The 15,457-nt window shown below is 45.4% G+C and overlaps 2 non-coding genes across 2 annotated transcripts; one reads left to right on the top strand and one right to left on the bottom strand.

Annotated features, from left to right (window-relative positions):
- Positions 1–8,275: 8,275 nt before the first annotated feature.
- TRNAA-UGC (transfer RNA alanine (anticodon UGC)) lies at positions 8,276–8,347 on the bottom strand. Its single transcript has one exon. It is a non-coding gene; the product is annotated as a tRNA-Ala (tRNA).
- Positions 8,348–9,092: 745 nt separating this feature from the next.
- TRNAF-GAA (transfer RNA phenylalanine (anticodon GAA)) lies at positions 9,093–9,165 on the top strand. Its single transcript has one exon. It is a non-coding gene; the product is annotated as a tRNA-Phe (tRNA).
- The last annotated feature ends 6,292 nt before the right edge of the window (positions 9,166–15,457 follow it).

Below are 15,457 nucleotides of genomic sequence, written 5' to 3'. Positions count from 1 at the left end.
TGACATGCTATACTCTCATATGTTGTTGTTGATCTCCTACTGCTTTTGCACCGAACTGGTTAGCTGAGAGCCAGCAGGAAGGTGTATACTGCTGGGGAGGAGCTGATTTTTTTTCGATCACTTAGTGTCAGCCTCCTATTGGCAGCAGCATACACCCACGGTCTGTGTCCCCCAATGAATGGCTCGGAGACAAGGATTTTATGTGGAGAGTACACAAAAATCCCTATATCTTCCATTTGGTACCCCTGCTCCTGTCTGTGGCTGCTCTCTGCTGCTCCCGCCTGTTCGCTAAATGTTTTTCGAAGCGAAAAGAATTCAGGTTAAATTGCCAAGAAGACACTGTGCGATAAGTGGGTTTTGGGTTGCATTTTGGGCACTTGGTCTCTAAAAGGTTTGCCATCACTGGCATAGGTGTACACATTATGTCCTCCTTCCCTTGTATTTAGAAATCAGACATGTTAGGATATTCTACATTAGGAGTAGTGGTAGCACATAGGGAAGATATATATTATATATTTGTCAAAGAAGACATTAATTTACAACTAAGCAAAAATTGTGCAAATAGTTTCACATTTTATGGTGTTAATTGGTTTTCTTTCTGTCCTGCCTGTTCCAGTGAGTTACACAGGAGAGCGTCCATTGTCAGAGCTGCGGTGGTGTAGGTGATCACCCTTCCTCTCCTGCAGAGCATGCTGTCTGATGAGGGAGGACGTTGTGTGGAAATGACTTGTCCATAAGCAGCCAGAGTACAGCACCTTAGTGCTGCACCCAAGCCCTACACGTCAGGAACTGCAACTGACCATCTATACATATGGGGGGTCTCCTGAGACCCCTCCAATAGGTAACGTGCAGTTTGAATACCAATATCAGACCCTTTCGTGCCCACAGAGATAAGCTGCTGCTCCTTTCTCTTGCTCTTCTATTGAAAACATAAGAATTCTTTACCAAGTCAACTACTCGCACGTAGTGAGGAGTTGGCAGATAAAGCTTCCAGCCAAAAGAGCGTCTAACAGCTATCACGTGTGTATGACCAGCTTTAGGTTATTTTAACCTTTGTGTCTAAGGCTACTTTCACACTACCGTCGTACGACGCAATGCGTCGTGGTGACGTACCGACGCATGCTGTGAAAGTAATAGAAAAATAACCTCCAGCACTCAAAAGTAATTCCACACTTATTTCTTTCTTGAGAAAATTATTATTTATTAATCTTCAACACTCAGCCGATATTTGACATAGACATCAAAAGTATCCAAAGTTTCGGCACATTAATGCCTTTCTCAAGGAAATCTACAATATTAGAAATAAAACAACAATGTAAATAATGACATATATGATGATGATCAACAACATAGGTTGAGAAGAAAAAGAAAGCAAAAAAGTCCACCCAGGACGTGAAGAAAAAATAAATAGAAAAAACTGGTGTATAATAAATGAGAACCCAGAGGACCAAGAACCCTGATAATACTAATAGAAGTAACCGGTGTAAGGAAAAACGTAATCTACACCAAATCAAGCAAGACCCCATCTCATAAACCGCCGAGAGGTGCATCATGTTATATAGTGTGACTGCGAGGAAACCACATGCAAAACCATGTCATAACCACAACAATATAGCGAAAAAAAGGGCCATATCTACCTATTCCACAGGGATAAGCTGCCAAAATGAACCACGGAGCCGTCAGGCTAATCTATATACTGGCACTACATGAAAGAGTAAGGCACCGAAAAATCACTAATGAAATAGGGGAACTCCATTCCAATATGTACAAACATTGAGGAACAAACCAAGACATACCTGTAATTATGTACGAGATCGCCGTGTGTCACAAGAAGAAAGGAAGTAGCGTGCAGTTAGTAGCCGCACAGCGGCGTATAAATGCTCAAAGGGCGCTGACGTAACATCCGGTATACAATCACTGAAGGGCACGGAAAGACCCGACGAGAAACGAAAGTGCGCGCCTGCGCAGATCACCGCTAAGGGGAAAGAAAGCCCGGAGTCCTAACAATACCGGAAGCGCACACAGCGCGTGTGCAAAGCGCCACAGAGCTCTCATGAACCAATTGCACTAGTAATCATGAACAAATATCGTTCATAGAACACTCAAAGAAACAATATGTATACTGGGCAAATGTAACAAGTCAGCAGAGAGCTCGCGAACACGCATATCCTGCCATCAAAAAAAAAACGTAGATAGTTTATAGTTTTTTTGATGGCAGGATATGCGTGTTCGCGAGCTCTCTGCTGACTTGTTACATTTGCCCAGTATACATATTGTTTCTTTGAGTGTTCTATGAACGATATTTGTTCATGATTACTAGTGCAATTGGTTCATGGTACTCCGGTTTACAGGGAGAGCTCTGCGGATCACCGGTTACTTAGCGGTGATCTGCGCAGGCGCGCACTTTTGTTTCTCGTCGGGTCTTTCCGTGCCCTTCAGCGATTGTATACCGGATGTTACGTCAGCGCCCTTTGAGCATTTATACGCCGCTGTGCGGCTACTAACTGCACGCTACTTCCTGTCTTCTTGTGACACACGGCGATCTCGTACATAATTACAGGTATGTCTTGGTTTGTTCCTCAGTGTTTGTACATATTGGAATGGAGTTCCCCTATTTCATTAGTGATTTTTCGGTGCCTTACTCTTTCATGTAGTGCCAGTATATAGATTAGCCTGACGGCTCCGTGGTTCATTTTGGCAGCTTATCCCTGTGGAATAGGTAGATATGGCCCTTTTTTTCGCTATATTGTTGTGGTTATGACATGGTTTTGCATGTGGTTTCCTCGCAGTCACACTATATAACATGATGCACCTCCCGGCGGTTTATGAGATGGGGTCTTGCTTGATTTGGTGTAGATTACGTTTTTCCTTACACCGGTTACTTCTATTAGTATTATCAGGGTTCTTGGTCCTCTGGGTTCTCATTTATTATACACCAGTTTTTTCTATTTATTTTTTCTTCACGTCCTGGGTGGACTTTTTTGCTTTCTTTTTCTTCTCAACCTATGTTGTTGATCATCATATATGTCATTATTTACATTGTTGTTTTATTTCTAATATTGTAGACTTCCTTGAGAAAGGCATTAATGTGCCGAAACGTTGGATACTTTTGATGTCTATGTCAAATATCGGCTGAGTGTTGAAGATTAATAAATAATAATTTTCTCAAGAAAGAAATAAGTGTGGAATTACTTTTGAGTGCTGGAGGTTATTTTTCTATTACATGATCTTTTTACCTCTGAGCACCAACTTATAGTGAGTGCGCCGCTTTTGACTGCTTGGGCATGCTGTGAAAGCGCAGCACAACGGGGGCAGCAGATGCAGTTTTACAACGCATCCGCTGCCCCATTGTGAGCTCCGGGGAGGAGGGGGCGGAGTTCCGGCCGCGCATGTGCGGTCGGAAATGACGGACACAACGCACCAAAAAACGTTACAAGCAACCTTTTTGGGTGCCGACAGTCCACCACAACACGACACAACCGTCGCACGACGGTTGCGACGTGTGGCAATGCGTCGCTAATTTAAGCCTATGGAGAAAAAAACGCATCCTGCAAAACGACGCATTGCAACGTGCGTCGTACGACGCTAGTGTGAAGGTAGCCTAAGGCATCTTTCACACTTCAGTCTGTTTGTTTACGTCCAAATCCGTCGTTTTGAGAAAAAAAAAACGGATCCAGCAAATGTTGCTGCTGGATCTGTTTTTTTTTCTGATAGACTTGTATTAGCGACGGATTGTGAGGGATGGCCATCCATTTCATCCGTCGTATGACGGATCCATCATAAATTCTGTGTTCGTCAGGCAGAGACAGCGCACATAGAAACGTTTTTTGTGTACGTCGTAAATTCGCCCAGCGGCGGATCCTGTGCTCTACATTGTTGGCTATAATGGAAGCCAATGGATGCAGGATCCATCGCTGACCGTCAAAAAACGGAATCCAGCGATGGATTAAGTTTTTTGAAACTGAGCATGCCTGGAAGGATTTCCATTCTGGGGAAAATTCTCTCTCGGCTGGAACTACTTCAACGAATCTGTAAAAAAAAACGGATCCAGTGCACAGGGCTGGCGTCAGCACCCGGGCAAATGCCGGGGCCCTAGCGAGACGGGGGGGCCCATTTATGGTAGTGCACTACATCCCTGCTTTGTGTGACTACAGTGACTCAAACTACTCAGTCATTCAAATCCCTCATCCCCGGCACCCGGTGGCGCCTCAGATGCAGGCGGCAGAGAGATCTAAAGGTTTCGCTGGCGCCTGGCGCTGCGCAGCTGCAATACTCACCTCCGCCGGCCCGTCACCATGGATACAATACAAAGAGAGTCACTTCCGGGCGACGCCGGGTCATCTGTCCTGTCACTTCCGGTCGTCTTGTCATCCTAAGCGCCGGCAAGAAGAGAACAGAGAAGATCATCGGATCACATCCATTCCGTTTGTTCGCGTTGGTTCCATTCCACTTCCAGGACAGGTCAAGGCTCCAGCAGCGGCAGCGCCAAGCAGGAGAAGACGAGCAGCAGCTGCAGTCAGGACTCAGGAGGTGCACAGTCGGTGCTCCCTCTCCGTGTCCACAACGAGGGTGACAGCGCCGAGTGAAGCAGTGAGTAAGTGACTCGTCTTCGGTGACGGTCCTGACTCCCAACGCTGCGCATTGCAGGGGCAGGGGTCGGGGGGGAATGGGATGCAGCCTGCCCCCCAGAGCAGCTTCAAGTGCAGATCATCACCGTGTCACATTACAGCAGAGAGCTTCCGGCCCGGTAATATATGAGTAGTCTCTGTCTCGTACAATGAGATGTGTATTCCGAACTTGTAGTCCTCCAATAGCTGATAAGTCACGTGGTCACCTTATTACTCCCATGCAGCTTGGTAACCGAGTCCTTAGTTACCGCTTTTGTTAACAGGAATTTGTCTTCAGTTTAGTGTGCAGAGCTAAATATTGGCGGCCATTTTCCCAAAGACCAGAATGCACGTATTCCAATATCAGTGACCACGGCAATATGGCGGACATAGGCTACGTTCACATTTGCGTTGCATGCGTCATGCGCCCCTATATTTAACATGGGGGGGGCGCATGGACATGCGTTGTGCTGCGTTTTGCGACGCATGCGTTTTTTTTGCCGCAAGCGTAGGGCGCAGGGAACGCAGCAAGCTGCATTTTTTTTGCATGCAAAAAAGGACGCATGCGTCGCAAAACGCTGCGTTTTAGCATGCGTTTTGGTGCGTTTTTTGCGTTGTGCGTTGCGTCTTGGACGCAACATCGCACAACGCAAATGTGAACGTAGCCTTAGTGAGAACACAAACGATGCTAGTGTTAGCGAGAAAAACCTCAGTGCAGCTGAAGGAGCAAGTGAGAGGAGCACAGCTGATAGAGGTAGTCCGGGTGTAGAAATGTGGGATTTAGTGCTGAGCCTGGGCCTGCTGCATGCATCCTAATGTCAAGCTATTTTGCTTGCTTCATTCAGAGTTTGTGAACCAGGCCTTTCCTGTTTTCTGCTCCTGATCCTGTTATATACTAGGTACGTGGGCTGCCTGTGTTATATACTACGTGGCTGTGCTATATAATACGTGGCTGGGCAATATATTATGTGGCTGTGCAATATACTACGTGGCTGTGCAATATACTACGTGTCTGTGCTATATACTATGTGTCTGTGCTATATTCTATGTGGCTGGGCAATATACTACATGTCTGTGCTATATACTACGTGGCTGGGCAATATACTACGTGGCTGGGCAATATACTACGTGGCCTGTGCTATACACTATGTGGCTGTGTGTCACGCTCACGCCCTGACTGGTGGGCGTGAGCTCGGGGGGTTTGTGGCCCCACTGTGCCACAAACCAGACTACCCTGGAAGGGGCGTAACTATGATAGCTACCTGGGTTTTCACTGGAGCCTCTGATGGTGAGGTCAGGCTTGTGCAGCAGGCAGCTGCCAGGTGCTACTCCAGGGTGGTGTCTGGCTGTGGTTGCTGATCCCACTTGGGAGACAGGAACACCAGGATTGGTGCGGGCATTAGGCAGGACTGGCAGAAGAGCACGGCTGGAACTCAGACGAGTAGGCTGGCAGAGAACACAGGACTGGCTAGGACAGCAGGAACACAGGACTGGAAGGCAGGGCAGGAACGGCAGGACTGGCAGGAACACAGGATTGGTTGATGTGGTATATGAAGGAACAGGTAGGGGCCTGTTCACACTGGAGGTGCAGGTACAGATATGTAGTTTGGAGGAACAGCTAGGGACCTGTTCACACAGGAGGTGCAGGAAAGGAAACAAGCAGAAAGGAATGAGGTATGAAGAAACAGGTAGGGACCTGTTCACACAGGAGAGGAGTGCAAGACTGCAGATAGGAGTGGAAAAGCAGCAAGAGATAGCGTAGCAACAAAAGCTGAGCAGAGCCACAAAGAATGTGGAGAGAAGCTGCAGCAAGAGATACTGCAGAAGCTAAGCAGAGTGGAACCGCAAGGATTGCAGAGAGGAACTGCAGCAAAAGGTTTCTGCAGCAACGGGAGCGGAGCAGATTAGAACGGAGCAGAACCGCAGGAGTGCGGAGCAGCGGCAAAGCCACCAAGATACAGAGCAGGAAGAGCCGCAAGAGTGCGGAGTGTAAGGAAACTGAGAACACAAGGAAAGACACAGCAGGGAAGGAAGCCACAGACAAGAAGACCGAGATAAGACAAAGTACAGACAAGGCACTGGAACAAGACACAGGGACCAGGATATTCTGCCTCCTGGAGGGCGGACTACAAGATCAAGGCAATAGCACAGAGAAAAGCTCAGAGGGAGTAACTCAGAGCAAGGCCAGGCAAACTCAGCAGCTAAACACTAACTGAGCTAACACATTGCACAGGCCCAGACCACAGGGTGGAGCTGCACTATATACAGGAGGCCTCTCGGTAATTGGTCAGGAACTGATTAGACAGGTGCACCTGATTCCTATAAGAACCAGAGAGTTCAGGCGGCGGCCCCCTATACACACAGCCATGAAGCATGCACAGAGCAGAGACACAGAACATGGAGCTGGCATGAAACAGAAACCACATCATGGCCTGGAGCAGTGGGTAAGATTGTGTGAGAGATGTGAAGCCATGCTGTGATGCCAGCAGAGTTGTTACACTGTGCTATATACTACGTGGCTGTGTTATATACTACGTGGGCTGTGCTATACGCTACGTGGGCTGTGCTATATTTCTCTGCTGTATCTGTGCATCATGAATCGTGGTATGTGTTAAAGAGAGGGGCCCACTGAGACTCTTTCGCCCAGGACCCTCAAAAACCTGGAGCCGGCCCTGCCAGTGCATCAGTTTTTTACAATCTGCACAGGATCCGTCTTTTCAAAACTTTGACGGATTGTGACTGATTCTAAAAAACGGATGTGTGAAAGAGGCCTAAGGCTGAGTTAAAACCCTTTTTGGTAGATCTGGGAATTTTTACACCTAATGGGGCACTTTTCTCTCCATTACAAAATGGCGTGGCAAACGGCCACTCTATTTTCTATAGAGCTGCCAGAAAAAGCTGAGCACAACGTTTAGAAGGTCCATCGGGAATGAATGGAGGAGTGGTGGTCGAGCATGTCTACTGCCAATCCAATCAAAGGGGAATGAAAGTTGTTTTTACCATCCAAATCCTTTAAAGGGACTCTGTCACCTGAATATGGAGGGAACACTCTTCAGCCATAGGGGCGGAGTTTTCAGGTGTTTGATTCACCCGACAAACACCCAAACACCCCGCCCCTATGGCTGAAGATTGTTCCCTCCAAATTCAGGTGACAGAGTCCCTTTAAAGGAGTTTCCCATACTCGGACAACCTTTTCTTAATCCTTCTGTTCCTCCCCTCCCCAGTAAAATAACATTTAAACCCACATTTGGTGTCGGCCCTGGCTCTCCCGAGGATTGCGTCACATCGTTATGTCACGTAACCGCTGCAGCCAATAAGCAGTGGCTTCACTGTACTACTGTCGTAATTGACATTCGGAGAAAGTGAGAGAGCAGCAGCAGCAGCGCTCACTTCCTATTGATGTCTTGATTTTATTGGAAGGAGAGTGAAACCAGCACTGATTGTCTGCAGGGATTGTGTGACATCGCATCGCAATCCTTGGACTGGCCCAGCACCTCTCATGACATGGCAGCTGCATAGAAATATATCAACCCATCACACTCTGGTCAGGAGAGGTGCCTGCCAAGTCCATAAAAATTATTTTACTGAGGGGGGACATAGGGATAGAGAAGGGGTTGACAGAGTATTGGATGAACTCCCTTTAATGCAAAAAAGAAAAAAATTTCCTCTGGAGATGCCGGGGATTGAACCCGGGGCCTCATACATGCAAAGCATGCGCTCTACCACTGAGCTACATCCCCTTTCTTTTGTGTGACATTTCACAGAACTGTGTTGGAAACTATGCAAGAACCAGGCCGCTGTATATGGCAGGAGACAATGAGAATCACAGCAGAGATCCAGTCCTCCTTATATTAGTATAGTGGTAAGTATCCCCACCTGTCACACGGGAGACTGGGGAATCGAACCCTAATGGGGAGGATTTAAGCTTTCCTTTCTCTTGTAAAAAAAAAAGTCAATGCTGAATTCAAAACATAAATATACATGTATGCATTATTCTTATAAGGCCTCTTTCGCACTTCCGTCAGAATGTGAAGGTCACAATGCGTCGTTCTGTGAAAAAAACGCATCCTGCAAAGTTGCCCGCAGGATGTGTTTTTTTCACATAGACTTGTATTACCGACGCATCGTGACGTATGGACACACGTTCCATATGTCGTACACTGGATACGTCGGTATTTGGCGGCCCGTCGTTACGAAAAAACGTTCAATGTAATGTTTTTTTCGTCCGTCGAAACCGCCGTTTCCATCCGCACATGCGTGGCCGGAACTCCGTCACTCCTCCTCCCCGGAACTCACAATGGGCAGCGGATGTGTCTGAAAACTGCATCCGCTGCCCACGTTGTGCACAACGTCCGTCGGTACGTGGGGCTGAAGGTTTGCGATGGCCCCGTACCAACAGAAATATGAAAAAGGCATTAAGTGACATAGTTTGGCAGGCATAATACTTGTAGATTGATAGAATCTGGTTTCACACAAAACAACATGGCCGAAATAGCTCAGTTGGGAGAGCGTTAGACTGAAGATCTAAAGGTCCCTGGTTCGATCCCGGGTTTCGGCAGTTATTTTGCCTGTTACTGTTATTTTCTCTAATCTCTTCAGTTCCACATGGATTCCATAGAAAAACGACCATTCACACGTAAACTTTGTGTTTTCACTTCTGTTTGGTTGTTTCATATCAGTACAAAGACTCGGGAGCCCTCCTCCAACCAGTCCTCGTTAGTATAGTGGTAAGTATCCCCGCCTGTCACGCGGGAGACCGGGGTTCGATTCCCCGACGGGGAGGTTGTGTAATTTTTTTTTTAATTCAATTTTTATTTTTCTGCAATCTCTTTTCAACTAAATTGACGCTGCACTGCTCACTGCTTTTTACACCGCGCTTACAATTTTACTTTTTTTTTTTCACTGTGTTTCAGTTACTTACTCACTTACTTTGACAACAGTACTCTACATTCCATTACCATTTAATGCATACCTATGTCTCCCAGCCAGTCCTCGTTAGTATAGTGGTAAGTATCCCCGCCTGTCACGCGGGAGACCGGGGTTCGATTCCCCGACGGGGAGGCATAATTATTTTTTAACAGTTTTTGTAGCTTTATGGGGGGAGGAGAGGGTAGGAATGTTACTCCTCTTTTATGGGATGTCTGGGCATATTGCCCCCCCCATTATGTGATATCTACAAATATTACTCTCCTATTATGGGATGTCCGGGCATATTACTCCCCTATTATGGGATGTATATGAATATTACTCTTCTATTAAGGAGGGAGGAGAGGGTAGGAATATTACTCCTCTATTATGGGGTGTGTGGGAATATCACTCCTCTATTATGGGATGTGTGGGAATATCACTCCTCTATGATGGGGTGTGTGGGAATATCACTCCTCTATGATGGGGTGTGTGGGAATATTACTCCTCTATTATAGGATGTGTGGGAATATTACTCCTCTATGATGGGGTGTGTGGGAATATCACTCCTCTATGATGGGGTGTGTGGGAATATTACTCCTCTATGATGGGGTGTGTGGGAATATTACTCCTCTATGATGGGGTGTGTGGGAATATTACTCCTCTATGATGGGGTGTGTGGGAATATTACTCCTATATTATGGGGTGTGTGGGAATATTACTCCTCTATTATGGGGTGTGTGGGAATATTACTCCTCTATTATGGGGTGTGTGGGAATATCACTCCTCTATTATGGGATGTGTGGGAATATCACTCCTCTATGATGGGGTGTGTGGGAATATCACTCCTCTATGATGGGGTGTGTGGGAATATCACTCCTCTATGATGGGGTGTGTGGGAATATTACTCCTCTATGATGGGGTGTGTGGGAATATTACTCCTATATTATGGGGTGTGTGGGAATATTACTCCTCTATTATGGGATGTGTGGGAATATCACTCCTCTATTATGGGGTGTGTGGGAATATTACTCCTCTATTATGGGGTGTGTGGGAATATTACTCCTCTATGATGGGGTGTGTGGGAATATTACTCCTCTATTATGGGGTGTGTGGGAATATCACTCCTCTATGATGGGGTGTGTGGGAATATCACTCCTCTATTATGGGGTGTGTGGGAATATTACTCCTCTATTATGGGGTGTGTGGGAATATTACTCCTCTATTATGGGGTGTGTGGGAATATTACTCCTCTATTATGGGGTGTGTGGGAATATCACTCCTCTATTATGGGATGTGTGGGAATATCACTCCTCTATTATGGGGTGTGTGGGAATATCACTCCTCTATGATGGGGTGTGTGGGAATATCACTCCTCTATGATGGGGTGTGTGGGAATATTACTCCTCTATGATGGGGTGTGTGGGAATATTACTCCTCTATTATGGGATGTGTGGGAATATCACTCCTCTATTATGGGGTGTGTGGGAATATCACTCCTCTAGAATATCACTCCTCTATTATGGGGTGTGTGGGAATATCACTCCTCTATGATGGGGTGTGTGGGAATATCACTCCTCTATTATGGGGTGTGTGGGAATATTACTCCTCTATTATAGGATGTGTGGGAATATTACTCCTCTATGATGGGGTGTGTGGGAATATTACTCCTCTATGATGGGGTGTGTGGGAATATTACTCCTCTATTATGGGGTGTGTGGGAATATTACTCCTCTATTATGGGGTGTGTGGGAATATTACTCCTCTATTATGGGGTGTGTGGGAATATTACTCCTCTATGATGGGGTGTGTGGGAATATTACTCCTCTATTATGGGGTGTGTGGGAATATCACTCCTCTATTATGGGGTGTGTGGGAATATTACTCCTCTATGATGGGGTGTGTGGGAATATCACTCCTCTATTATGGGGTGTGTGGGAATATTACTCCTCTATTATGGGGTGTGTGGGAATATTACTCCTCTATGATGGGGTGTGTGGGAATATTACTCCTCTATTATGGGGTGTGTGGGAATATCACTCCTCTATTATGGGGTGTGTGGGAATATTACTCCTCTATGATGGGGTGTGTGGGAATATCACTCCTCTATTATGGGGTGTGTGGGAATATTACTCCTCTATTATGGGGTGTGTGGGAATATTACTCCTCTATGATGGGGTGTGTGGGAATATTACTCCTCTATTATGGGGTGTGTGGGAATATCACTCCTCTATTATGGGGTGTGTGGGAATATTACTCCTCTATGATGGGGTGTGTGGGAATATCACTCCTCTATTATGGGGTGTGTGGGAATATCACTCCTCTATTATGGGGTGTGTGGGAATATCACTCCTCTATTATGGGGTGTGTGGGAATATCACTCCTCTATTATAGGATGTGTGGGAATATTACTCCTCTATGATGGGGTGTGTGGGAATATTACTCCTCTATTATGGGGTGTGTGGGAATATTACTCCTCTATGATGGGGTGTGTGGGAATATCACTCCTCTATTATGGGGTGTGTGGGAATATTACTCCTCTATGATGGGGTGTGTGGGAATATTACTCCTCTATTATGGGGTGTGTGGGAATATTACTCCTCTATGATGGGATGTGTGGGAATATCACTCCTCTATTATGGGGTGTGTGGGAATATCACTCCTCTATTATGGGGTGTGTGGGAATATCACTCCTCTATTATGGGGTGTGTGGGAATATTACTCCTCTATTATGGGGTGTGTGGGAATATCACTCCTCTATTATGGGATGTGTGGGAATATCACTCCTCTATTATGGGGTGTGTGGGAATATCACTCCTCTATGATGGGGTGTGTGGGAATATCACTCCTCTATGATGGGGTGTGTGGGAATATTACTCCTCTATGATGGGGTGTGTGGGAATATTACTCCTATATTATGGGGTGTGTGGGAATATTACTCCTCTATTATGGGATGTGTGGGAATATCACTCCTCTATTATGGGGTGTGTGGGAATATCACTCCTCTATGATGGGGTGTGTGGGAATATCACTCCTCTATTATGGGGTGTGTGGGAATATTACTCCTCTATTATGGGGTGTGTGGGAATATTACTCCTCTATTATGGGGTGTGTGGGAATATTACTCCTCTATTATGGGGTGTGTGGGAATATTACTCCTCTATGATGGGGTGTGTGGGAATATTACTCCTCTATTATGGGGTGTGTGGGAATATCACTCCTCTATTATGGGGTGTGTGGGAATATTACTCATCTATGATGGGGTGTGTGGGAATATCACTCCTCTATTATGGGGTGTGTGGGAATATTACTCCTCTATTATGGGGTGTGTGGGAATATTACTCCTCTATGATGGGGTGTGTGGGAATATTACTCCTCTATTATGGGGTGTGTGGGAATATCACTCCTCTATTATGGGGTGTGTGGGAATATTACTCCTCTATGATGGGGTGTGTGGGAATATCACTCCTCTATTATGGGGTGTGTGGGAATATTACTCCTCTATTATGGGGTGTGTGGGAATATCACTCCTCTATTATGGGGTGTGTGGGAATATCACTCCTCTATTATGGGGTGTGTGGGAATATCACTCCTCTATTATAGGATGTGTGGGAATATTACTCCTCTATGATGGGGTGTGTGGGAATATTACTCCTCTATTATGGGGTGTGTGGGAATATTACTCCTCTATGATGGGGTGTGTGGGAATATCACTCCTCTATTATGGGGTGTGTGGGAATATTACTCCTCTATGATGGGGTGTGTGGGAATATTACTCCTCTATTATGGGGTGTGTGGGAATATTACTCCTCTATGATGGGATGTGTGGGAATATCACTCCTCTATTATGGGGTGTGTGGGAATATCACTCCTCTATTATGGGGTGTGTGGGAATATCACTCCTCTATTATGGGGTGTGTGGGAATATTACTCCTCTATTATGGGGTGTGTGGGAATATCACTCCTCTATTATGGGGTGTGTGGGAATATCACTCCTCTATGATGGGGTGTGTGGGAATATTACTCCTCTATGATGGGGTGTGTGGGAATATTACTCCTCTATGATGGGGTGTGTGGGAATATTACTCCTCTATGATGGGGTGTGTGGGAATATCACTCCTCTATTATGGGGTGTGTGGGAATATTACTCCTCTATTATGGGATGTGTGGGAATATTACTCCTCTATTATAGGATGTGTGGGAATATTACTCCTCTATGATGGGATGTGTGGGAATATTACTCCTCTATGATGGGGTGTGTGGGAATATCACTCCTCTATTATGGGGTGTGTGGGAATATTACTCCTCTATTATGGGATGTGTGGGAATATTACTCCTCTATTATAGGATGTGTGGGAATATTACTCCTCTATGATGGGATGTGTGGGAATATTACTCCTCTATTATGGGGTGTGTGGGAATATTACTCCTCTATTATGGGGTGTGTGGGAATATTACTCCTCTATTATAGGATGTGTAGCGAAAATTACTCCTCTATTATGGGGTGTGTGGGAATATTACTCCTCTATTATGGGGTGTGTGGGAATATCACTCCTCTATTATGGGATGTGTGGGAATATTACTCCTCTATTATGGGATGTGTGGGAACATTACTCCTCTATTATGGGGTGTGTGGGAATATTACTCCTCTATTATGGGATGTGTGGGAATATGACTCCTCTATTATGGGGTGTGTGGGAATATTACTCCTCTATGATGGGATGTGTGGGAATATTACTCCTCTATTATGGGGTGTGTGGGAATATTACTCCTCTATTATGGGGTGTGTGGGAATATCACTCCTCTATTATGGGGTGTGTGGGAATATTACTCCTCTATTATGGGGTGTGTGGGAATATTACTCCTCTATTATGGGGTGTGTGGGAATATTACTCCTCTATTATGGGGTGTGTGGGAATATTACTCCTCTATTATGGGGTGTGTGGGAATATCACTCCTCTATTATGGGATGTGTGGGAATATTACTCCTCTATTATGGGATGTGTGGGAACATTACTCCTCTATTATGGGGTGTGTGGGAATATTACTCCTCTATTATGGGATGTGTGGGAATATTACTCCTCTATTATGGGGTGTGTGGGAATATTACTCCTCTATGATGGGATGTGTGGGAATATTACTCCTCTATTATGGGGTGTGTGGGAATATTACTCCTCTATTATGGGGTGTGTGGGAATATTACTCCTCTATTATGGGGTGTGTGGGAATATTACTCCTCTATTATGGGGTGTGTGGGAATATTACTCCTCTATTATGGGGTGTGTGGGAATATTACTCCTCTATTATGGGGTGTGTGGGAATATTACTCCTCTATTATAGGATGTGTGGGAATATTACTCCTCTATGATGGGGTGTGTGGGAATATTACTCCTCTATGATGGGATGTGTGGGAATATTACTCCTCTATTATAGGATGTGTGGGAATATTACTCCTCTATTATAGGATGTGTGGGAATATTACTCCTCTATTATGGGGTGTGTGGGAATATTACTCCTCTATTATGGGATGTGTGGGAATATTACTCCTCTATTATGGGGTGTGTGGGAATATTACTCCTCTATTATAGGATGTGTGGGAATATCACTCCTCTATTATAGGATGTGTGGGAATATTACTCCTCTATTATGGGATGTGTGGGAATATTACTCCTCTATTATAGGATGTGTAGTGAAAATTACTCCTCTATTATGGGGTGTGTGGGAATATTACTCCTCTATTATGGGATGTGTGGGAATATTACTCCTCTATTATAGGATGTGTAGTGAAAATTACTCCTCTATTATAGGGTGTGTGGGAATATTACTCCTCTATTATGGGATGTGTGGGAACATTACTCCTCTATTATAGGATGTGTAGTGAATATTACTCCTCTATGATTGGATGTTTTATTTCGTGCTTTCTGTCAGCGTCCTCCCCTCGCCAC

Source organism: Ranitomeya imitator, chromosome 1, assembly GCF_032444005.1.
Source record: "Ranitomeya imitator isolate aRanImi1 chromosome 1, aRanImi1.pri, whole genome shotgun sequence".
Lineage (NCBI taxonomy): Eukaryota > Metazoa > Chordata > Amphibia > Anura > Dendrobatidae > Ranitomeya > Ranitomeya imitator.
Note: the sequence above shows the minus strand (reverse complement) of the source record. Positions and strands in the feature narration are given on the sequence as shown.